The 4,952-nt window shown below is 55.2% G+C and overlaps 1 pseudogene; it reads right to left on the bottom strand.

Moving 5' to 3' along the window:
• Positions 1-1,271: 1,271 nt before the first annotated feature.
• LOC112551082 lies at positions 1,272-2,276 on the bottom strand (annotated as a pseudogene).
• Between the last annotated feature and the right edge of the window lie 2,676 nt (positions 2,277-4,952).

Genomic DNA, 4,952 nt, shown 5'->3' with positions numbered 1-4,952 from the left:
AGAATAATTTGTATAAAATTATACACATAAAAATATTCTAAATGTGAACAGAGGAAGAGGGCAGAAGAACCAGACAACTAAGAATCAAGTACAATTATAGTGTGACAAACAGCTACAATATATATGAAAACCTGTAGGTGCAGGAATAGGAGAAATACCACATATGAGGCAGAAACAAACCTCAAAGAGATTAATATGTTGTTGTTGGGGGTGCAAAAAGAACTGGCACAGGAAACTGAAAAGCTGGCACAGGAAAATTAGATTAATGCGCATTAAGCAAGTTTTGCTGGGTGTCTACATGTGCAGAGACTTGGGATTATCTTTTGTGGTCACTGTGGGGAGTTCCAGCCTCTGATCACATGACTGTCAGCACTTGGCAGCCATGCTGAAGCCAGAGGCAGCTGCCGGCACTTGGCAACCATCTTAAAAGCACACCCACTGCACTGTAACCTCTGGGGAGAAGCTTCCTGTGTCAGAGGAGCAGCGCGGCAGAGACACAGGCAGCATGTGCCAACTCTGCTCCTGCCGGAGCTGCACTTCCCAGCCATGATTGCCCCAGCTCCTGGTCCTGGTATCCAGGGATGTGTCCCCCACTCAGGGCTACCGCAGATGTCCTTTTCACCCACCACCATTTCATGCACCTGGTGCTTGGCTACCTGCACTGCCTGACTCCCCCACCCACTCCGGCCACCGGGTGGATGACTGTATATGGTCTTCCAGGACCCTTGCTGCTGCCACTACCTATGGTGACCATGGGCTCCAAGATGCCACTGCCAGGACTGCTGTCGCCCTCCTGTCCCACCAGCTCTACTGCATCTGGGCTCACTGTGCCAGCCAGGACTGGGGGCAGCACATTGTGCTGCAGGAATGGGACAACAACCAGTAGGTTGACACATTCTGGATTACTTGGGCCACCTTTGAAGACCTGCTGCACCACCTGGAGTGCCTGGACATCCCTGTCAACACCTGCCTGCCCCACTGCCCACACAGCCCCTTCCCCCTGCCCATCCCCAGCACTACTCCAGGACACATACATGTTTGCAATGATAACCTTTATTCCCTTCACAACCTGCACCCCCATCATCCTCACCTCCCTCCTCAACCAACAGAGCTCTCTCCCCTCTCCCTCCCCAACAGTAAAAGCCCTTCCCACCACCCTCCCTACACACCAACATTAAAAAACCCTGTTCCCAAACTGAAAAAGATGTACAACAGTCTCAGTCTCTGTCTGAGTCCCAGAGGAGGGGCCATGGGGTGAGGGTACCCAGGGATCAGAGCCTGATGGCAGGCAGCCAGCACCCTGGCTGTGGACAGTTCCCCCACAGGTCCGGAGGCTGTGGCGAATGCCAGGGGCTCCTGCAAGTGGGAGACAATGGACACCCTCCTTCGAGACCCAGATGGGGGCCTGCTGTGGGACAGTGGGTGGGACCCAGAGACCCTGTGGGTGCCAGGTCTGGAGGCCAAGCATGGGGAGGCAAGGACATGAGCTCCATTGACTGGCCCCGGCCAGCCATCTGCTGCTGAAGCAGCTCAATGTAGTGCTGTTCTGGGACCTCCAGTTGGTCCCAGTGCTCCCACTGCACCCAATCCCATGCCTCCTCCTGAGTGGTCTCTCCGGTGACATCCTCTGCCCACCAGGCCTGCTTCCACACCTGCACCTGTGCCTGCTCCTGCACTGCCCAGTTTTCCATGACCGCCACCAGCCACTGCAGCAGGAGTGTCCAGTCCCTGGTGTGCTGCTGGTGCAGACAGACAGGTGGCTCCAGCAGTGGGTGGCAGTGAATCTGAGGTGGCATTCCCACAGGGCACTGCAGCCTCTCCCCCATATCCAGATGTGGCCCTGCAGAGGCAAGAGACAGAAGCCTGTTGTGAGATTTTGCAACATTTCTGAGAAAAGATGCCTTGCACCAGGTGCTGCCTGGCCTCAGATTGGAGGTCAGCTGTGCACAGGTGCCCAGGGACTATGGTAAGCTGTCTGGGTATGGCTGGGCCCAGGAGGCTGCTGGCCAACCCCCCCAGCCCCGTTTGCTGCTCTGGGGCTGGCAGCCTGCTGGGTGCTGGGCACAGACAGCCTGCCTCCCCTGTTCCTTTCATGGGCTGGCCCAGGCCAGGATTCTGGAAGCACCTGATAGTGAAGCTCCAGGTTCAGCTTGCCTCCTCCCTGCAGGCCAACCACTCTGCTGCACTGCTGCCTAGCCCATGGCACCTGGGCTTGGAGTGTGTGGGGCTCCTGGACAACTAGGGCAAGGGGCTGGCTGTGCCCCCACCCTTCCCATTGGTCATCTCTTTGGGGAGGTGTCCCAGGGGTGCTCCCCTGCACCACCACTGCACCCCAAGTGTGCCCCTGCTGCATGTGCCCCAGGCAGTGCACAATGAGCTATTTGTGCAGGCGGATCAGTGCCACTACACCCTGCTGGTGATGATCTCCCTGGTTACCCTGGCACACCTGCACTCCTGGCTCAGGACCCTGGCTACGACAGAGCAGGGGACAAGCCTGGGTTACCCAGCAACCTCCACCACTACCTGCAGGGCTATCTGTGGTAGCACTACACATCCCTGCCCCCTGCTGCCAAAGAGGACATCACCACTGGCATCGACACCTTCCTCAGGGCGTGAGGCCCATGCCCACCCAGCTGTGGGCACACGGGATGCTTAATAAAGTTTTAAACTGTGTCCCACCTGTCTGCATGTTGTGGGGGAAGACAGAGGGTCCTGAGGCCAGGGGGAGTGTGGGTGGGCCAGGCAGAGAGCAGGGGCTGGGACCAGGGGTAGGGGTGGAAACTGGGAGGGTTAGCAGGGCCCTCCCTCAGTGTGGGACTTACCATGTGTCCAGGGCTGGCAAGGCTGGAGGATCAGCATGGGGCTCCCATCAGCAACAGTGTCCAGGTGTGTCCAGGGTCCTTGGCCCATGGTGTGTGGTGGGCTGGTGCCCAGCCAGGGGACTCCCCTGGGCAGGAGTTGGCAGTGCTGGTGGCCTGTGGTGACAAAGCCAGCGGCTTCTTGTGGTGGGGTGTGGGGCTGGGCTGAGGGCAAGGCAGCTGGTGGGCAGGACTCCCTGAGCTGCCAGTGGATACAGAAGCCAAGGAGGAGGGCAAGGCAGGGAACTGAAGGCCTGAGGCCACTCCTCCAGTGTTTTGTCATCAGAGGTGTAAGGGTGGAGCACAGATGAGGGCAGGCCACCACTGCTGGTGGCACTCACAGGGATGTGGCCTGGCTCCCAGGGTACCAAAATGTGGGTCAGTTCCTGCATGAAGGGCATGGTCTTTTGGATACTACCAGAATGACGATTCAAGTCAGTCATAGCCACCCACTGTGTCTACAAAACCTTGACTTCCACATGGCACTGCTGCACCATCCAGGAGTGGCCTTGCGCACGCATCCCACCTGATATGGTCTCATAAATGTGGACATTCAAGTGCCCGCCCTGCTCAATCTTCCTGTGCATATTGGCCCTACCCCAGAGTGCCATGAGGTTGCACACCTTATCCTGAGTCCATTTGGGGGCCTGGGCACTTCAGATTGATGGACACATGCTGGTGAGGCTAGGGCTTGATGGGGAGGAAGTGGTGGACATGCTCCCCGCACCAGCTGTCTCAGCCTCTGCCCGGCTGTCCCTGCAGTGCCAGTCCTAGAGGGCTGCCAGCAGCACCCTGGACAGGGACACAGCCAGGTACTGCAAGCCACATGGCAGAGGCACTTCACTACAGTGCCTTCAAAGAGACAGAGCTGGGGGTGAGCAGGATCAGGGATCAGGTGCTGGCCCTGCTGCTATAGAAAACAGGACCAGCAGCCCTGGGGGATCTCACGGCTGGGCAAGGAATGCATCAGACTGCAGCCCTTTGCAACACTCACCTGTGGCCAAGGAACAGCTCTGACTAGTGGACAGGACAGGCAGAGGCTGCCTGAGTCCTGTCCAGGGGGACATAAGGCATGGTGGGCTCCTGCACAGACCAGCAGTCCTGTCCAGGTTCCTGGTGTGTATCCCACAAGGAACAAAATGACCGTAGGCTTTTATAGCTTGCAGTCTGGGGGATGCCAGAGAGCAGCCCAGCCCTAGGGGAGGAGAGGCAGCCAGCCAGGAACCCCGGGGCTCAGCTCTGGCCAGCCCCCTAGTGGATAGGCAGACCCAGCACTAAGGTCACTGACTTAATACACTTTAATGTGTCTACGCATGCATTAATGTGCTTTAACTAATTGTGCCTAAATTTGATACCTGCAAAAGCATGTATCAAATTTAGGCACAATTAGCCTAAACTCACCATTTTTAAGGCTCATTAAGGGTGTACACATGTAGACGCAAGCCCTTAATTTGGGCTAATGCACATTAAATGTGCATGTGTAGATGCGTCCATTCTAAAGGAAAACATAAACCAAAGGCACAGATGCCAACAAAATTGGAATACAATGCAACATGGGTTTAGCAAACATACAGTGTGTCATACAGTGTGTTTGACAAACCCAATGCCTTTTCTTGATAATTGATTTTCTGGAGGAAAAAAAAAAGGATGCCGTTAATATATTTCAAGTGCAATCCTAAGAGTGTCAAGAAAGGTTTTCTTCAGCGAAGATAGAAATTGCCGATGCCAGCAAACATGACACTGGTGAGGCCTCTTTGGGAATACTGTGTACAACCCTGAATCTCTATGTTCAAGAAAGATGGATTCACAGTAAAAAAGAAGGAGGATCTATAAGTTCATCAAGAAAACAGAGAGCCTGTCTTATAAGAGGAGACTAAAACTAGGGGTGCACTGATAGAGATTTTTGGTGCCAATACTGACAGTCTATTTTTAAGGAGGTATATTGGCTGACACTGATACGATTTCTGATACTAGCCTGGCACTGGCAGTTTGAAGAGCAGTGTCCAGCTGATAAGTCTCTTGTGGTGGAAGGGGAGGGGGAAGGGAAGGGGCATGGGTGGGGGGCAAATCAAGGCCCCTGTGGTGAGGGAGGGA

This window comes from Alligator sinensis, unplaced genomic scaffold (genome assembly GCF_000455745.1).
Source record: "Alligator sinensis unplaced genomic scaffold, ASM45574v1 scaffold832_4, whole genome shotgun sequence".
In the NCBI taxonomy this organism is placed as follows: Eukaryota; Metazoa; Chordata; order Crocodylia; family Alligatoridae; genus Alligator; species Alligator sinensis.
The sequence above is the reverse complement of the archived record's forward strand: the minus strand, read 5'-3'. Positions and strand labels throughout refer to the sequence as shown.